Raw genomic sequence first — 18,927 nt, 5'->3', positions numbered from 1 at the left:
GCGGCCAGAACATCAATGCTGGCTGTTTTTCATGTGGTCGCTCCGCTGCCAGGCCCAGGCCTCTGCTATTGTGCGTGTTTGGCTCATGGCTCACTGGGCCACCGAAATGGGACAGAGCCATCATTAACGTTATTGGTTACACCTGACAGGTCAAACTTACTGCTGTGGGAAACATCTATATTAGACGATGTCTTTCAATAATTAAATGAAAAAGCTAGGAAGAGATCTGCTCATCCTTATTTAAGAGACAACATACTGAAAAAACTAATAGATGCTTCAAATTAAAGTCATTTTATTAATAGGTCACTACAGAGTTGAGTAGTGACTAATTACAATTAAATATACTTAGGTATCAGTTTTTCATTTGGAAACATTTTATCTTGCCTTTGTTATAATTATTGTCATTTTAAAATACCAAAGTTTCCACCAACTTTATGTTTCCATCCATCTGAGGATGCAATTTTCAAAGATTAAATGACCGATAACTTGGCCAGTTACTCAGATCTTGAGATAAAAATCCATAAAACAAAGTTTTTATGAGACAGATTGGACACAGAGCCTCAGTAATAATCCCTGCCTTCAGAAAACTCTAATCTGAACCTGAAGTTTCCTCGTCAGCGACGGGGTTTTGCCTCAGAAGCCTCTGATCTCGTTCTGATACCTGTGTGAAAAAAAACTATGAAGGTTTGTTGGCAAACTGTGGGAAATGTACAGATCACAGTAATGACATCATGTTTTGAATTGTACTAAAGTCAAATCAAAACCAAATGATTGGCGGATGCAATTTTCCCATTTTCCATTTGGAGCTTTAACCTACCGAAGTGTTGGACGCAGCGTAAAGCACTTAAGAGTAATTTATTGGGCGGATAACAAACGCTGATCCATCATCAATCATCATGCAACACAGACAAACATATTTATTATCATTTTATAACCATGTTGACGAACAGTATGACTGAATCCAAGAAAAAAAGTTCAACCCAGGTAAAACATAAAAATAGGAAAAAAACATTAAATTGCTACAGTTAGAAGAGTGACTAAATATTCATCCATTCATAAATACAGCTTTTGATTTTCTTTTTGTATCATCGAAATACTGTTGTATATAAGGAAAGTGGATTTAAGTGCAACTTATTATTTTTCATTGAACTAGTTGGATGTACAAAACACGTTCATTATATGTTTTGAACAAAATCTGTCAGTTCTGCCTATTTTATGGCCTCTTTAAATCTAATTAAGTTGCTCCAACTAAACATTCGCACACAACAATGGCTGCAATTATACAACCATACACCTTTGAAAAGCATTAGTGGAGCCTCCTGCAGCAACTGGTTTCTGAATGGTAAGTCAACCACAAAACTCTTGATATTTCCAGAAGCTTCTGCTTGAGTTGCTAGGTAACAGGCTTTGCTGGGGTTGCTAGGTAACAGGCTTTGCTGGGGTTGCTAGGTAACGGGCTTTGTTGGGGTTGCTAGGTAACGGGCTTTGCTGGGGTTGCTAGGTAACGGGGCAGTGCCGCTGACTTGTTGCACTCCGGAGGTTTTGGAAACGGCTCATTTTTCATACACCAGAAAATATCTTTGCCAGAAGTTGTCTGTGTGTTTGTTTTAAAGCAGTTGTGCTGTTTTCAGAAGCCAACGCGAGACCCAAATGAAAGGACAAAAAAAACATGCAAAATGTAAAGTCAATTAATGGCTATGAAACCTTTGACAAACTGAAACTATGTGCATCATTTAAAAAAAGTTATGGCAAAACTCCCCGTACTCTTGTTTCAGCCCTCCAGAGGACGACCTCTGGTCCGGCCCGGTACTGGTACTACAAGGCCTTCACACTAAACAGAAAACAAATACTGTAGCCATAAAGGACCTGGCAAAAGGAGAGCAGCAGCTGCGGCTGCGTCTGTGGCCCGAAGTCCTTGGAGAGTATTCTTTAATCCTGACACCTGCAAGCCATTTTATCATGATTTACAGTGGGGGCCGGGGAGGGACAAAAGGAACTGTTTTCACAACAATTGATGAAAAACACAGCGCTGCTCCGGCCAGGGAGTTGTAGTTTGTTGTGCAGAACGATAACATGTTGAACTTAATTTGAGAAGGAAAGCTTTGATAGAAAGTCCTGCTCTGATTTACAGGCAAGTGGTCTGAGAGAGCAGAAGAGGGGACGAATGAATGAATGTTTTTGTGTCTCTGCGTGAAACCAGCTGAAGATAAATTGGCCGGAGGTTTTGGGACAGGATAGGGAGTTCACTTAAATAATCATTAGCGGGATCTCTGAAGGCCAGTTTAAAGTTGCTCAGCTGCTCGGCCATCACGCCTTGATGCTGCGCTGTTGTTCTCATCCATTCACCGCCTCGTGCATCATTACGTTTGTGTGTGTGTATGTGTGTGTGTGTGTGAGTTCACCACATGCTGGATTACTTTGGGCTTGGACATACTGAATCTGTTTCTCTGTCATGTAGCAGCTGTAATTATCTGTGTCAAACAGGCCTCGTTTGTGGTGCAGCTGGATCTGAGATGGTGAGTTTGTTGTTTTTTAAGTGCATCTTACAGTTACAGTGCAAATTATAGGGATGACACTGGAGATCACAATTCAAAACAAAACAAAAAAGATGAATTCAAAATGAACTTGTGTCTTCAATTCTGAATGAATGCTAATTTTTTCTTTTCCTGAGTCAAGTTTCATTTAGACGCCGAAGCCAGGAATGAGCTGAATTTGCTGGTTCTGACGTGTTTTTCTTATCAGATTTCTCAAACCCCTCTGCTCCAAAAACGCACTTATTCAGCTCCAAAAACCACCACATTCAGTTGCGCTGAGAAATTAAATCGTTGTCTGCTGCAATTATCAAGACCTTGTGAGAAGTATAACCTTTCATTTCAGTGAGCAGAATGATCCAAACGTTGGAGTAAAAACGGTCAGCAACAGATTTTTTAAAACCTGAAGTGTCTGGAAACAGAGCATAAAGAAAAATCACTTTAAAACCTGGTTTACATTGTCCTTTCAATTTTTACAAGAGAAATCAAACTGCAGTGGCGTCTCTTTAAATTTAAATGTCCTGCCTATTCTGGGAAACGTTTGTTTTTTTTGCCATTTGAAAGCTGGACTCCACCTCTGTCTCTTCTGTGGCGAAAGCACATGGCTTAGAATTTATCCAGTACACAGCAAATAATAAAAGTGCTGTAGTGTAACTGAAAAATAAAGTTACACTACTTTACACTACAGCTGAAATTATAAAACTCCTGGTAAAAATGTGCAAAAACTCTTTAAAATGAATGATTCCTTTATTTTAGTTGTGAACATCACTGAATATGAGCCAAACCCCTTTTATTCTTAGTTTGAATACATTTTCAGTGAGTTTAACAAAAATGATCACTGCTACCCGAGTACTGCTAACATTTCCTATTGATTTAATGTATTTGAAGTGACGTGTAAGATTTAATTTGATGCTCCTCTAGTAATGACTTCACAAACAGGACAATTTTTCTCGTCTTTCTTCAAAATACAAAAAGCATCTTTCACGTACGAGAGGGAGGTCATTATTTTTTAAAATCTCGATTACCACGACTCATCTAAACCTGTGCATGTCGAGATTCAAAGCAACAGTAAAAAAGTCTAAAACTAGTTTAACTTTGAGAAAAAGTGTTAATGAAAAATTAGCTCCATTAGCAGTCAGTCTTGCAACAAATCCGAAGAGGCCTCTGACTGAAGACAGTTGCTGTCATGGCAACACCTCAACTTTTGGGCAGCAGAGTCCACAATTACATGTTCTGAATGATACCGCCAGTTGCTGGGAAACACTGCTAATCCACTCCATTTGTTTTTGCTACTCCTCTTTAAATCTCTGAACGGTTATAAGGTCGAGTGGAGAGACGTTAGAGTTTGGGATTTGATCCTTGACCACCATGATCGATGGAGGAGACCGTTTGAACTCCCGCCTTCTCTCTGGTCCACGAGGCCTCCATCTCTACTCCTCTGGGATTCGGGGTCAGAGTTCAGCTATTATTTGATCTTTTTAGATGCTGATCATCAGCTGCTCTCACTTGTAAAAACAATACCTTATTGCCACGGTTCTGCAACATAGCAACTGTCAAAAAATAAAAAATAAGAGCAAAAATCCTTCCAGCGTTCAAAACCAGAACCTTGAATAAATAAAATACGGACAAAAGTTTACAAAGAGAACAAACTACAACCGATCTTTTTGCAAAACCATTTTCCCAATTAAAATTTCGTTTTTCTTATTTTTTACAATATGTAACATTTCTTAAATATCCTTAAATTTTATTGAAGATTTTTTTTAAAATATAACTGGCATCCCAATTTAACCTAAAATGCTCCAGTAGAACTGTCCTATCATTCATCTTACTTTCCAGAGTTTTGTAATGTTTAGCTGGAAATTGTTGTTCACTGGTTGCAAATCTTCATTGAAAGCTCATTGAGAAACTTCACCAAGGTACAGAAAAAGACTCTAGGTGAGTTGCTCCAAATGATAAATCTATACTTTATTTAAACGATACAATACTCCAAAAGTCGATCTGATGTATGCAATAATTTTGACACTTTCTATATTGGCTGGAAAAATATATTCACAGTTCAGAGATGGGAGGAGAGCTGAGTTGCCATTTAGTTGCATAATGAAACTTTTCTCTTTAAGCAAAGTGGTGCAGTAAGTTATGTTGGGAGGAAAATGACACCAATATTATCCAGATCTGGACTTTTCAGCCCATCATAATGTGTCATATGTGTCAGCGTTATATCTATGCGTGTTGCTCAAGCTGTAAACTTTTCTGTTTCCCTCTCTGACCTTTTGCACCAAATGATTCAAACACAGACATATTTTTTGACCTTTATGTATACAGGTTGCCTTATTGAGGTCCAAGATCGTATTTGCATGAGAGACTTGAAAATTCCTTGTCGCAAATCAACATTTTTTTCTCTGGCGTGAACACATTTAGCAGCACACTCACAACATTGATTGACAGCACAAAGACCCTCCCCTTGTCTCTGATTGGTTGTTTGGTCAGGAGCGCTGTGTTCCTTCAGACAGCAACACATGGAAGGATGTCTCATGTTATCCTGCCATGACATGGTGAGCTTTACCAAATATGTAAAAACACTTGTTTTTTGTAAGCGTTACACACTGCAGCTCTAAAGAGGATTCATATCTACATTAATTTCAGTATTTTGTAGAAGTTAGTTTTTACTTTTTCTTCTCAAAGGTAAATTTTATTTAACGTGACTGATTTGTCAAAGCAACAAGAAGTGTGCTGTGTGCTTTTCATTGCATAACAGAGTCTTCGCCCCACATATGAAGGTTGCGTCAAATGCGTTGATGATTGCAGTATTCCTCTGACTGCTGATGGTTTGTGTTGTTGTGTGGGCAGCCGTCCCAACAGGCCGAGCGTACCTCAGCTGCGGTAATGAGAGAACAGCTTTTCATCACAACGCTGCAGCTCAGATGCAGAGCCAAACAATCAACATGCCCTGCAGATCATTTATTTCCTCCACTTTCCATTATTTCATGAAGTGTTGCGTAAATCACAGAGGCGGACCGGCTGAGCCACCCAACGCACTTCCCCTAACGCAAAACATGCTGAGGACATCGGATACCCACCATGTGACCTCCAGATCTTTATCTCTCAGATTCCACATGAGCAGGTTATTTAATATCCATCAACTGAGTCCTAAATCAGGCCGAGGCATCTATAAAGAGCAAAACATACGTTGGATCCCAGCGAAAACTTCTGCTTTTTGAGGCAATCAATGATCATAAATCTGTTGTAACATATTCTATTTATTCTTGGATGGAAGTTTTATGGCTTCACTGTAAACTTTTAGATGATTCATGGTTATTCTGAGGCTCTGGATCCCAGTAAAGTCAGGATTAATAACAAATGCTTAAGCAACTGGTTGCTGTTTTTGGCATTTAGCAACAAGTCATTTGAAATTTTTATTGCCACATAACTTTTCTGTTTCTCTTGTTTTGTTTAAAAGCAAAATTGGGGGATTTATCTCGGCAGTACGTGATTGTCTTCATCATCTCGTTTATTCAAAGATCTGCTAAAGCGAAAGAGAGGAACGATAATGGTTGAATCTGTTCAAAATGCATAAGGAAAGTGTACTCCATAGCATTTATTGTGCAATGAGAACATAGAGGCGTAATAAAACACCTTACAGCGTCAGAAAACACACTCTCGGCTTCCATTCAAACACTTTTTTGTCTGCCTTTTCTCTCCTCTGAGCTCCATTCCCAGGGATGACACTGTCATATTTTGAAACATCTCTTTCTTTCTCTCTCGGCTGGCATCGGTACGCTTTCCTCCGTTTCCCTGTTTCTGTTTTGTTTAGGACCACACAGAGGGATGACATGTTGGAGGCAGATCCAGGCTGGGTGGCCCGGCTGCAGGAAAGATGTGGGTGACAGGATCAGCCTTCAGCAGACTATGGCAGTAATGCGTGCAGACAGTGTAAAACCAGTCCTTTGGAGACCTGGAGAAAGAGCAATGCTTGCAATTCTGAATAAATGCAGTTTGAAAACAGAAGGAGAGGGTTCTTGTTTGGGACTCTGGACTCTCATGCACTACTAATGTCTTTGAACATGCTTGGCAATGGAAGCAACTCTGAAGTATCAGATGTGAATTTCCCACCTGCTGTGGACGGAATGTCGCTTATGGAAAAGAATTGGAAATTAAAATTTGACTTCAGTAAAAATATTATACAAAAAATGCATTTGGTGAAGTACTCAGCCACCAGAACTGGATTTTGCAACATTTCTGTGTTTCAGGCAGATTACAAAGCATGAATCCAGTGAGAAAAGGGTCATTCGTTCAGTCACTAGAGACTTGACTTGTTTCAAAATGTCATTTGAGTATCTCTGCAAGCATTTACTAAAAGCAAAGCATGTAAAGTGTTTCCAGTTGATAGAGAAGTAAAGCTGTGTAAAAATACATTTATACTGTTTACCCCATTTTGCTTTTATATCAGACAAAAATCTGATCAGAAATGGTTAGATTCTAGCGCAATCACCTCCTTCTCTGTAAATAACCATCCAATGCAAAAGTGATAAAAGGTTTTTAACGGTTCACATAAGAGCATAAGCAAAAATTACCAGACGTTTTTCAGGTCAGATGTTTCTAAGTTAACAGAAGTTGACGTTGAAATTGTCTCCTCTCTGATTAGCCGTTAGCTTCAGCGATCTAATCTGGATTTATTTAAAAGGAAGAGAATTACCTGCTTCTGGCAAATTATCAACAGGTTTTATCCTGTTTACAACTCAGTTTTTGAATTATCCCTTTAATATCAAAGCGTTGAATAAAATAATTTCTTTAATTAATTTTAAAGTCCATATCGATGTCACACAGATCTGCTCTGTTTTGGGACTTGCTGTTTAGCTCGTTAAAAGCAATGAGCTGCTACTAATCTGTTACAGCCCTTGAAACGGTTCAAGCTGAAGTTTCCTCTTTTTAAACACCCTGGCTTTGCAGAAACCAGAGATGGCTCTTTTCCTGATAATCAGCTTGTTGCATTTAGCAAGTACTTAACAAAACAAATGGGCCGACTGTGTGTTTTTGTGAGCGTGTGTGTGTCAGGGAGGAATAGGGAACTCCACTGATGCTGGATTTTGTCAAGCCTGAAGAGCGGGGAAAGTAGAGCAGAAGTGTCATCACAAACAGGCCCCTGGATCCCGGCGGCCCCCACATTCTTCCTCTGGATGAAGAATGGTGCGACTCACAGTTGTTTATTTTGTTTTCTATCTTGTCTTAGCAACCTCGTCTTAATGAGAGGGAGTAATTCCACATTGAGGTCTGCTCTCTATTCGCTTCCTGCTAACTTCTTCAGAGACAACTCTTTATTTTGTTGTATCGCCACAGATGCATAAATACGGCAAGCTGGGAATCTTGCACAATGAACTGATGCAGAAACTTGTTAAATTAGTTGAGTTTGTTCGTCGGTCTAAAGGTCTGCTCATTGCGATTGAAAGGCAGTTTTGATGATGTTCTTGACTACAGAGATAGTGAGCTATGAATATACCCAGGGTAAACAAATCAATACGTTTATCTGACGCAGAGTGCTGGGAAAATAGTTTTTAATCTGTTTGATTTTTTTCATACTTAAATGTTTCAGATTATCAAACAATGTCGAGTTAATGCAACATGTGGAGCCTGTTTGACAGCATGAAGCGAGATAAGCCAGGTATCTGAAACAGCAACACATTATACCTCAGTGCATTATAAGGTTCAGCATTGTTAATTTATTATTTTAATGATTGCCCTTTTTTTAAGAGTTAACAGTTGGCTTTTAAGTATTAATCTTCTAGTCTTCCAAAAATGCAGATCAATTGATATTTTCAAATTTCCAATCAACTTTAAACATTTTTTAACTCAAAAACACGGCGGGTAGCTGCATGACTGCTGTAGCACTCTGAGCACCGGGCTCAGCAAGTTTTCTGGGGGAAACTCTGTACCTATTATGTAACATTTTTGTTCTTCCAGTTTGACCTGTGCTGCTTCTAAAAGCACCACTCAACAATTTTTTGGTGTCTTGAAAATGACACCAAAAAAATCCCTCATGGGATTTCAAAAACCTCCTGATTGTTAAGTTATGTTCCCTGGCCGCTGCAGCGTCACCTAGCGACCCAGCCAAGCCCAGACCTGTTACCTACCATACCTCGTGGAAGTCCAGGACATTTGCTCAGCTAGTTTTTAATGCTGTTTGCACTGTATAATGTCTCCTGGAAAAGACAAGTGCTTTGCTGCTGAATTACCATTCGGAAACCACTTGCTGCTGGAGGCTCTACTAATGCTTTTCAAAGATGTACGGTGTATAATTGCGCATCTGTTTGCAGCCATTTTTATGTGCGAATGTAAACATTGAGTTGGGGGTGTGGCCAACAGCAGCTTGAGAAAACAGGCAGAACTGATTATCTAAGAATGATTTTGAACAAAAAAAATGTAATGAACATGTTTTGTTTAGCCCATAGACCTACCCTGTTTAAGGACCCATAGAAAATGCATAATTCATTTTCTTAAGGGGTTTTAGTTGTTTGTTCAAGAGACAGGATACTGAAATCAACAGTTAATTTGGAGTTAGTTGGTAGTTACTTCAAAAAGAAAAGAATTTGCTTATCCTACTCTCAAACATGTAATGTTGACATTGTTGCTTTCTTTTCCATTCTTTCTTTACTTGTTTGTTTGAATAAATTCTTACTAAATACAACTGAATTTCCTTTGAGTAAAGAGCCAGGTTGATTTAATTGCTTTTTTCTCCCTTAATAGACAGAATTATCATTTAAAAACTGTTTTTGTTTACTTGAGTTATGCTTGTCACTTAAATGCGACTGTCTGACACATTTAAGCGGCAAAAAAAAAGCATAAATTGAAGCAAAGACTTTAAAGTCACAGTGAATTTTGAGCATTAAAGAGTATAAAAATATTCCACCAGAAAGACCTGCAAACCAAAGAGTAAGTAGATTTAATAAATCTGCATAATTAATGGTGGCTAACAGATTGAATGCTTGAAACAGCACCGAGGGAGACGTTTCAGATAATGCTCTGAGCAGGAACCAGAGAGGTGTGACAAACTACAGCCTGTTACACATTATGGTGTTTGTGGTTTTGTGTGTCAAAATGGAATAAAGCATGTTAACTTGCTCCATAGAGAGGGGAGGAGATGTAAAGAAACTTTCAAACAAACCTGCTGTCAGAGGACAGATAAAGACACAATCAGCAGTTTGTGTGCGCGTTCCCAAGCACCAGCGGGCCGTCAGGTGGTCCTCGGTCCTCTCCGGTCACCAGCCCACCAACCTCCACGGCGCTATTGTGCAGAAAAGACGCTGCATGACTGATGCAACAAAGGAGGAGACATTGATCTTCTGAGACAAGCTCTACTCTCTGCATACTGCGCTAAAGGAAATGAGCTGATCCTCCTCAGTGGTCTGCAGCTAAGCCTTGCTTTTGAACATCGTAGCTCTTAATCTACAGCATCGGACGACCAACGACTCAGGATTTTGTGTTGCAGGCCTTGTTGGGTCTGGGAAGAAAAAAACAACTCCCAGAATCTTTAAACTGAAATTAATTCAGGAAACAGGAATATAAATCTCAGAGGGTAGATCATATGTTTTGGTAAAATAATTTACTTGCCACACACATATCATGTTTCCCAGAGCATGCAGCACTGGCAGGTGCTGCATTTCTAGTGTACCCTTGAGCAGGGCACTTCAAATCACTTATCACGGCTTAATTCAATTGCTCCAATAAAACTATCCAGCTGCATAAACACATTACAGGACGTGTGAAATCGGAAACGCAGAGCATCTTTAACACTCTCTGGATAGCGCTGTCCACTACAGGGGACAATAAATCATTTTACACAGTAACTTAATGATTTAAGAGCTCAGTATTTGTCACACTGTCATGTGGCACCAAGCCGGGATGAGGTGTCAGGCTCCCATGAGTCCATTAAAGTCCACTTTCCCAAATGGCAGAATGTGAGATCCCATTTGGGGCGGCTGGTAGAAGCCGTGACAGCATGAATCTGTGGAGAAGGCTTTGGGTTTTACACCTGTGTGTGACGCAGGGGAGGTTCGGCAGCGAGTGGGAGAATCAGCCAGCTGTGCTCTCTTGTGGTAACTCTGGGGATAGCCTGGAAAATGGCAGGAAGGATTTAACCAGCTATTTATAGATCTTTTTACTGCAGTTAGCTGCTGACGGTCTTATAGAAAGAGACTCAAATGAAAGACATGAAAATATTTTGGAGTGCAATAAAAAATTCCTCCAAACTTCCTAAATCGTTTTGTTCCTCAATGCTCTGTAAAAGTATAAATATGGTTTTTATTCCCTGTTTGTTCATGTGTGAACGAGTCAACTAAATATGCACTGCAGATTTCTCAGATAAAATAATGAAAAATAATTATATCCTGATTCAACAGGAAATTCAGCAAAAATATTCTGCACAATTTTTCTGAATAGCAAAGTTGAAATATTTGTGATTTTGAGCTGCAGATGATCCAATTCAGCCCAAAGTTAAAAAAAACCCCCACTGAAATAGCCCTTTACTATTGCAGCTAATGCTAAGACGTGAAGCAGTTCCAGGGATAATTTTTCCAGGGATTACATCTTGCATATTGAATAAGAAGTATGCTAATTAAGTTTCACGACTTTGCAGCCGCAGAAATGTGGTGAATTATGTTTTCAGATGGTAGGACGTAATCAAAACCAGGGCTCCTTTCGTTTTCACTCTTAAAAATATCCATTCTAGCTACAGATTTCCACACAGTTTACAGTGGCGGTGGTTTTAAAACCAAAACCTCTATAAAACAGTCAGAGAAGTATTGATCTGATTGCACACTTTTCTTTGCCAAAAATGGAAGAAGAAAAAAAAAACAATATCAGCAGAAGGAGATCCTCTCTTGTCGAAAATCCAGTTTTTAATCAAAATCTCTGATTTGCTTCAGTTTTCTGGGTGTAAAAGTTATGTAACGTTTTAGTGAATCAGGACCGTAAGTTTCTATTTTTAAACATTGAATCAACGTGCCTTCCTTTCTCTGCTTTTTAATTGTTTTTCCAAACAGACGTTTCTTTATGTTGGGTCTGTTTGGTGTATTTTTTGAGGCACTGGTGTAATGGAAACTTGAAAAAGAGGACAGAGTGTGACCTGAGGGTGTCCAAACATTTCGTCACGTATTCAAAATTATCGAGTCAAAGTGCTTGCAGGCCAAGAAAATAAAATAATCTGGCAAATGAAGTAGTTAGATTTTCTTTTGAAGAAATCTGATGTTATTCATCATAGAACCAAAACTTAAAAATCATTTAACACATTTGCCAAATGAACAGAAAGAAATCTAGTTTTCAATTTCTTTTGGGTTCGACTGAACAATTTAATTCTCAGGAATAAGAACAGGATTTAAGTCACTTTTTATTCTAATCGCTTGTTATATTACGTAAAACTGACTTTTTTGAGTTTTACATCATGTGATGTTATTTCCTCATCAGAAACATATCTGGAGAGTTATTTTTATTCTTTCATGCATAATTAGCTCATCTTTTAGTCTCTCACAGCAACCATTCAGTTGTACAAGATGCCTGGATGGACTTAGCTCCGCCTTCAAGGCGCAGCTCCTCCTCTGAGCTGCAGGTTCCGAGCTTCAGCCTCGCATAGCAGCCCTCCCCGAATCATATCCTCCAGACTAGCCAGCAGCAATTAGCAAACACCTGGTGGAGCTGCACATCTGCTGAGCTGCTTCTCGGTGGAACGCTGGTAAAATGGTTGTTAAAGGGTTAATAGAAGAGCGATGCTGCAATGATTTCCTGAAGGCGGATTTTCAGAAAGAGTTGGAGTTTATTAAAGTGACAAAGGCCCGATTTTAAGATGTTAAATAAGGAAGTAAAATTTCTTTTAGGTCATATTAGTTATAATTTTCATCTGTGAAGTTAACATAATTTCTGGATTGTGCTACAAAATGCGTTGGAAAACGTTTTGAGTGTGGAAACTTTACCTCTTGAAAAAGAGGTGAAGTTTGCATTTTCAGGTTTTTCATGTGTAAGATTGGGGAGAGGCTAGTTTTTTAAGTAGATGTGGGTTCCTTCTTGTATTAGTGCTAGCAGGTATAAATGCTCTCTGCAGGGCCGTCTCTGATGGGAGGTCAGCGGCCTCTCGGTGCGGGCCTGCACATCGTCCTCTCCATCACTCAGGGCAGGCCAACATGTACAGTGTGCATGTCTCCCAGGACGACTTCAGCATTTGGTTCATCAGGACTGATTACTGGAGACATTCCTCTCGCATGCAGCCATAAATTCACCTGATGTGAAGCAGACCTGCATCCTCCACTTCCACTGAGGCGTGGAGAATTAGGGGAGAAGCTTTGCCGTCAAATTCAGCAACACACTTTGCTGAAACGGCTGAATAAAACTTTGGAATCAGCAATCAGTGATAACCACCCTGAAATTACATCATAAATGCAACAAAAAACCTGTAAACGCCTTCTGAGTCCAAAGCTACTCAGAACGCGTTTGGATGATTTTCTTTTCACACAAAATGTAAAGTTGCTGGAGTTTTAATTAAAGAGAATTTATTTCATCTCAAGGGGGGAAAAAAATCTTTATTTATGACCCCATCATTGACACAAGAATAGGTTCAAGCTTCTCTCCATCTGTTTGCAATTCCAGTGTAATGCTATCATCACCTGTTTCCACGGTCCCAGTCACATCTGGCTTACATTACAACAGAAAAAAAAAATTACATAAGGTGCATTTTTCTCTCTCTCTCTCTTCTTTTCTTAACTTTAGTATTTGGGTCAAATTTCAGAAATAGACAAATTAAGCCCCAAGTCATGAGACGTGAAAAACAAAACAGCAATTGGCTTTTAAATTTGAGAAATCCCTGTAGCTTCAATAGTTTTAAACAAAAGAATTTCAAGGCTTTGTAAGGTTTGCTGGAGAATAAAACCAGTTTAAACCAATAACCGAAAGTCCAGCTCTCAAATCTGGCAAAGAAATCTTCCAGTTTTGTTAGAAACACAAGGTCACAATGAAATGAAGTTTTATACATTCGAACGTCTTTTGAAGGCAAGGCACCACTGATAACAGTGACTCAGCCAATGTATTTAGGTTCGGTGATGGCAGAGTAATCTGCATTGTGGATCGGTAAAAGTGATCCAATTTAAATCTAACTCAGTACACGGTACCTTTTAAAAACGTTAGTGGTTTTAGTCACTCGATTTGTAATTCTCAATTTAAAAAAAACTTTTGTTTTGTAGATGAGAAAGCTTTTATGATTACATTAACAATTATTTCTTTAATTTCACTTACTTGTTCTCACACTAAGTTAACTGGTACAACACAAGTTGTGTGGATTTTATTTCAGGTTCTTGTGATTTAAAGTTTAGTCAAAATGTTTTTGCCGCCTTACAGATTTCTTCTGTTTTCCTGCTTTTCTATGAAGTTTCTACCGACAATTGACTTGAAGTATATTGTTTGTTTATGAAACCAACTAAAAACTAAACAATATTCAACTAATAAAAACTAGCAAACACTTTAAGCACTAATTAAAGCTAACTGAATTAGACAAACAAAAAGTGACAACAAAATAAACCCAAAAAACTATTATAACTCTGGCTCACACACACTTCCTCCTAGTTATGGAGGTAGTGTGATGATCTGGGTCGGCTTTGCTGCTTTAGCAAACGGGCGACTTGCTTTAATAGACGCTCTGCCAGAAAACCCTGAAGAAGAACTTAACGCCATCAGCTCTGTGAGCTTAAACACAATCTGCAGGATAATAACTAGCCCAACGTCTGAATGGCTCATAATTAAGCTTTCAAAGTGGCTTAAGCAGGCTTTTCCTGCCCACCCCTATGCTAATAGGAGTGTGCTTTTTTCTGCTGCTTTGGGTCGTTTTTTTTCCTGAATAAACTGAATCATTAGTTGAAAGCCGTATTTTGCTTCTGCGTATCTGAACGCAAAATTACATTTTAGTTCACAATCTAAAATGCAAGTGTGACATAAAAGCAAAAAACCTTTCTGCAGCACTGTGAGTTTTATGACCCGAAACAATTGCGGAGTATTTGTTAAGTCCTGAGCCGCAACGTTATACAGACTTTTGATGGATGTTGTGCAGGTTTCATGTCTGTGGTTTAGAAGGAAATAACATTTGTGGTTACAGCTCAAAGCATAGTATACTATTAGAAAACTCTTGCCCCAGGAATTATATTTCCCCGCCTCATAACAGTCTGGAATTTGTGTATCCGCTCCGTCTCTCCCATGGACACCAGCTGTGCAGCTGGTGTCCATGCGCTCTGGAAACTGCAGTTAGCCTGTAGCCATGTGGGATTTTTAACTCGGCTCTCCCATGTGCGTTTAAGGAAGCAGTAATGTCATGCAATCGGGGCCTGTGTTATCATTGTGCAGATCCTGAAGAGTGATGTCAGAGGAAAAGGGAAACTAGCAAACTCCCAAACCAAGGGAGGAAAGGTTTGAAGCTGGCTGGCAGAGACCCAGATCAGCTTAAAGATTTTCCTTATTCTTTCTTTCCAATTTGCTGACCTCAGAAGTATATGCACTTCATCCAAACGGCTCGACTGGACAGGACGTTGCTTCCCTTGGCATATGTGGCTGCGAGCAGTGATGCCTCAAATAAATGAAAGGCGTTTGCATTGATAAAACTCGCTTTTGTAAATGGGATCAACGTAAAAAAAAAAAAAAAAAAAAGGCTCAGCAGAAAAAACGAGCACATCCCCTACATCAATGTGAGCTTTTAATCCTCGGTAAAGAATAATCAACACCGCCTAATCAATTAAAGAGAGATCATTAAGTGTCCTTCAATAGATCCTGTTTTATGGCTCCAGTGGAGTGAGGGATCAAAGCTGACTCTTTAATGCACATGAAAGAATTTGCCACAGTGAAATTAGTTAAATGTCACTGCAGAAAACTCTGGTAATTTATCACAGAAAGCCTGCGACAAAGACTTTTAGCCTCTCACATTGTTAAGATAGTGATTCATCCATAATCTTGAATGAAACAGACACACCTGCATAGCAGAGCTTTCATAACACCGACTGTATTAGTTGTGTTACACGCAGTGGAAAAAAGTATTCATATCCTTTGAACTTTGTCAGATTTTACACCAGTAAAAATGTGTAATTAGGAAGTGGAAGGAAATTAAATTAATGAAACCTAAATTAATGAAACTCTTTAGTTTACATTACATTAAAATAACACTATTACACTTCATCCTGAACACATTATTCCAGTGGTGAAGGCAAATCATGTGCGGATGTTTATCTTCAACATCCGTTAACGGGAAGACAGATGGAGACTTCAGACTGGTCACAGATTCACCTTTACGCACAATGACCATAAACATATAGCGAGAGTTAACGGAATGGTTAATAAACATATTCATGAGCTACAATGGTCCAGTCAAAGCCCAGATCCGACCTGAGCTTTTGCAAACCCTTTCCACCAAAAGGCAAGTTCACATAATATTGAGTTAGTTGGGCTAAATACAAATATGCAGAACACTTTTCACACTTATATTTGAAAAAAAAAAACGCCTTTGCCACGTGTGACGTCACAAGACCACGAACTTTGTTGCCGTGACAAGCAGTTACTAGCTCTCCCCTCTTTCGGTGACATTTACTGTAGCACTTACTGCCCAACTAGCAAAGCTAGCTTAGCTAATGTGGTTTTTATCTACAAACCGAGTCACGGACATGAAGCCTACGTGTGTGTTACTGCGTGTACTCACTCGGCCAGTCACCGGAACAGTTCTATTCACCTGAAGGGTTCGAGTTCCTACAGTTAGGGTTACAAAGGAAGCTAACTGTACGCGTCCGGTGGTCCACTATGATGTAGATCTGAGGCCACGTCGTCAAACGTATCTTCCCTCTTCGTCTCATTCGGGCCTGTCGGTCTCCACAGCAGCGGTTTGTTCACGTAGCTTTTGCTCGTACGTTCTTTTTTTTTTTTTTTCCCATGGGTCCGCGCTGCACTGCGCATGCGCTTGCCTGCCACTATTGCGCGGATTGCTTCCGGTTCTGACTGGTGGGACTTCAGGTTGCAATGAAAAGCAGTGAAACGGTTTGAGGCCTGCGTGCTTTTGCAGCGCACTTTTTATTCCCCGTTGTAAAATAATGAAAAAGTCAAGCAATCATTTGACGACAGAAGCAAACTCTTGGATAAATTTATGAAATAAAAAGATCCTTCTTCACTCTCTGAGCGAGCCACAAACACTAAAACCAGTTTGTTTGATGAACTTTTGTAACTATGGGAAATAAAAACGGGACTGAATGTGTGTCCTTGGAGGTAATTTATGACAGTTAGAGGGTTTTCCTCTGTAGTCGAGGAGAAGCAGCTGTGTTGCATTGGCTGCGTGTTTTTGCTCTTACAACCAGGACTGGACTGTTGACAGAACCAGGTGTAGGCCGGCTGTGTTTCTACAACACAAGGTCCTTTTTTTTTTTTTTTTACAGGCAACTCTGCTGTCGAAACGCAATATCAGCTGGAGAAAGCAGTCATACTTCCTTTCACTGGTGACTTATGTTACTCTCTTTTAGTGCTTCTGTAATTAATGTTATGATAAAGTGCAGGAATTGCAGATCTTTTCCGTGGCTCTGCAGAGCCCCGTAACATGATTTAGTGTAAAGCTGTGATTATTCTCAGCTTGTGCTTGGTTTGATTTTAGTTGATGACCCAATGATGAAAATGAAGACTTACAAAACAAGAAGAGGACAATGACCCGATCGTAGCTTTGAACAATCCAAACCAGGCAGCTTAAATACTAAAGCAGAGGTGGAAAATGACAAACAATCAGGTGTGGGGCAGAAGAAGAACAGGAAAACTGAGGGAGGGAGACTAATTAACAGAAGGAAATTAACTCAAAAGACTCAAAAGGATCTACAAACTAAAAGGGGAGAACCCAGAAATAAAATAAATGCAGAGAAGAAACTGAACAGGAAAGAATCAACTCATGTAGCAGCACTGTAATGGTAATAATAAGCAGAAAGGAATGAGCTGAACCTAACTGGCAGTGACTCAGCAGGTTAGGAGTTCGTCCTGTAACTAGAGTTGCCAGTTCAAACACCCGGTCTGCCCGTTGTGTCCTTGGGCAAAACAGTTCACCTGCTGGTGTTGGTCAGAGGTGCCGATTATATGGCAGCCTTGCTTCTGTCAGGGCAGCTGTGGCTATTATGTAGCTTACCAGCATCAGTGTGTGAATGGGTGAGTAAGTGAGTGTGCACAGCGCTTTGGAGTCCTCTGGACTAGACAAAGCGCTGTGCAAGTACAGGCCATTTCCCATTTACAAAAGGAAACCAAAACACAAACACTCGTGGATCATGGCAGCTTGTTCTTGTGCTGCTCTGTCTCCTCAGGCAAAAGGGAAGTAAGATACATCTTTCAAAGGATCATTTTCCCCACTGGAGATCTAAAAACCAGACATAAACAAAATCACTCTAGACAAACTATCTTTCTTTAAAGACAGCATCACTTAAATTTCCAAATAGTTTTTGTCTGTAATTTACTAAAGTCTCTCACAGAGCATTGTGGTACAAGTGGAAAAAAATCCTGTACGTTGCAACATTCAAAAAGAGTGGAGAGACTTCATTGTTTGTTTACTTTAATATATTTAAATAGCTGAAAATGAAAGACTTATTTCTGTTCAGCTCACAATTTATATATATATATATAAAAGATATAAATATATCTTTCTGCGTATTTTTTTCCAACAACAAAGCTCACAGGACAAATGTTGTTAAATGTACGCTGAAATTTTTGTTGTTGTTTTTAATGAAGAACTATTTGTTTAGAACAGCAAATTATCCCAGAAACACAGCAGGACTTTCACTGAAACACTCCCAGTTTAATAAATATGAGACACTGCTTTAACAGACAGATCTGTTTTGACTTTCAGTTTTACGTTTGTGAGTGTGTGGATAAATAATAATATTTGTTTAGTTAAGATCACATTAACTGTGATTTCTATGGGGGCGTTTGGTAAAAAAAATGCAACATATGATTTAATTTCAAGCAAACACTCTTAGTTTTAAAGATAAAATGTCAAGCTTTTGCTAAGGCGATGTTATTTTACCTTATATTGCTAAAATCTGTATGTGTTTGCATGATAAACCATGTTCTAGTTTGTTTAGTTGCATGTGTTGAAAAAACTATTTGAAACATATAACTCACTGCACTAATAGAAAGATGGGAAATATGTAAATATTTTTTATATTTAATTTTTTAAAATGGTGATGGAAATATCTGAAGGCTGTCTCTCATTTTGACAGATTGCAGTTCCAACGCCTGACCACTTTTTAACTTTACATAAAAGATTACCATCTGAGTATCATTTCTGACCTGCACACTGATCTCAATTTATCTTGCTATCCATGAGCTGACAGCACGTCGAAGCGTTATGGAGGTTTTGAAGCCCGTCTGGTGC

General features: G+C 39.2%; 1 long non-coding RNA gene across 3 annotated transcripts; it reads right to left on the bottom strand.

Moving 5' to 3' along the window:
- Nucleotides 1-272: 272 nt before the first annotated feature.
- LOC129364062 (uncharacterized) lies at nt 273-16,444 on the bottom strand. 3 transcript variants are annotated; one of them, XR_008606398.1, is made up of 4 exons: nt 16,237-16,444; nt 9,893-10,023; nt 9,688-9,807; nt 273-661 (listed from the first exon to the last, which is right to left on the bottom strand). It is a non-coding gene; the product is annotated as an uncharacterized LOC129364062 (long non-coding RNA). The 3 variants fall into 3 exon arrangements; XR_008606399.1 differs by having other exon boundaries at nt 16,267-16,444; XR_008606400.1 differs by lacking the exon at nt 273-661 and adding an exon at nt 6,133-6,394.
- Between the last annotated feature and the right edge of the window lie 2,483 nt (nt 16,445-18,927).

The sequence above is a fragment of the Poeciliopsis prolifica genome, unplaced genomic scaffold (genome assembly GCF_027474105.1).
Source record: "Poeciliopsis prolifica strain line A6 unplaced genomic scaffold, Auburn_PproV2 SCAFFOLD011, whole genome shotgun sequence".
In the NCBI taxonomy this organism is placed as follows: Eukaryota; Metazoa; Chordata; class Actinopteri; order Cyprinodontiformes; family Poeciliidae; genus Poeciliopsis; species Poeciliopsis prolifica.
This window is presented reverse-complemented; position numbering and strand designations above follow the sequence as displayed.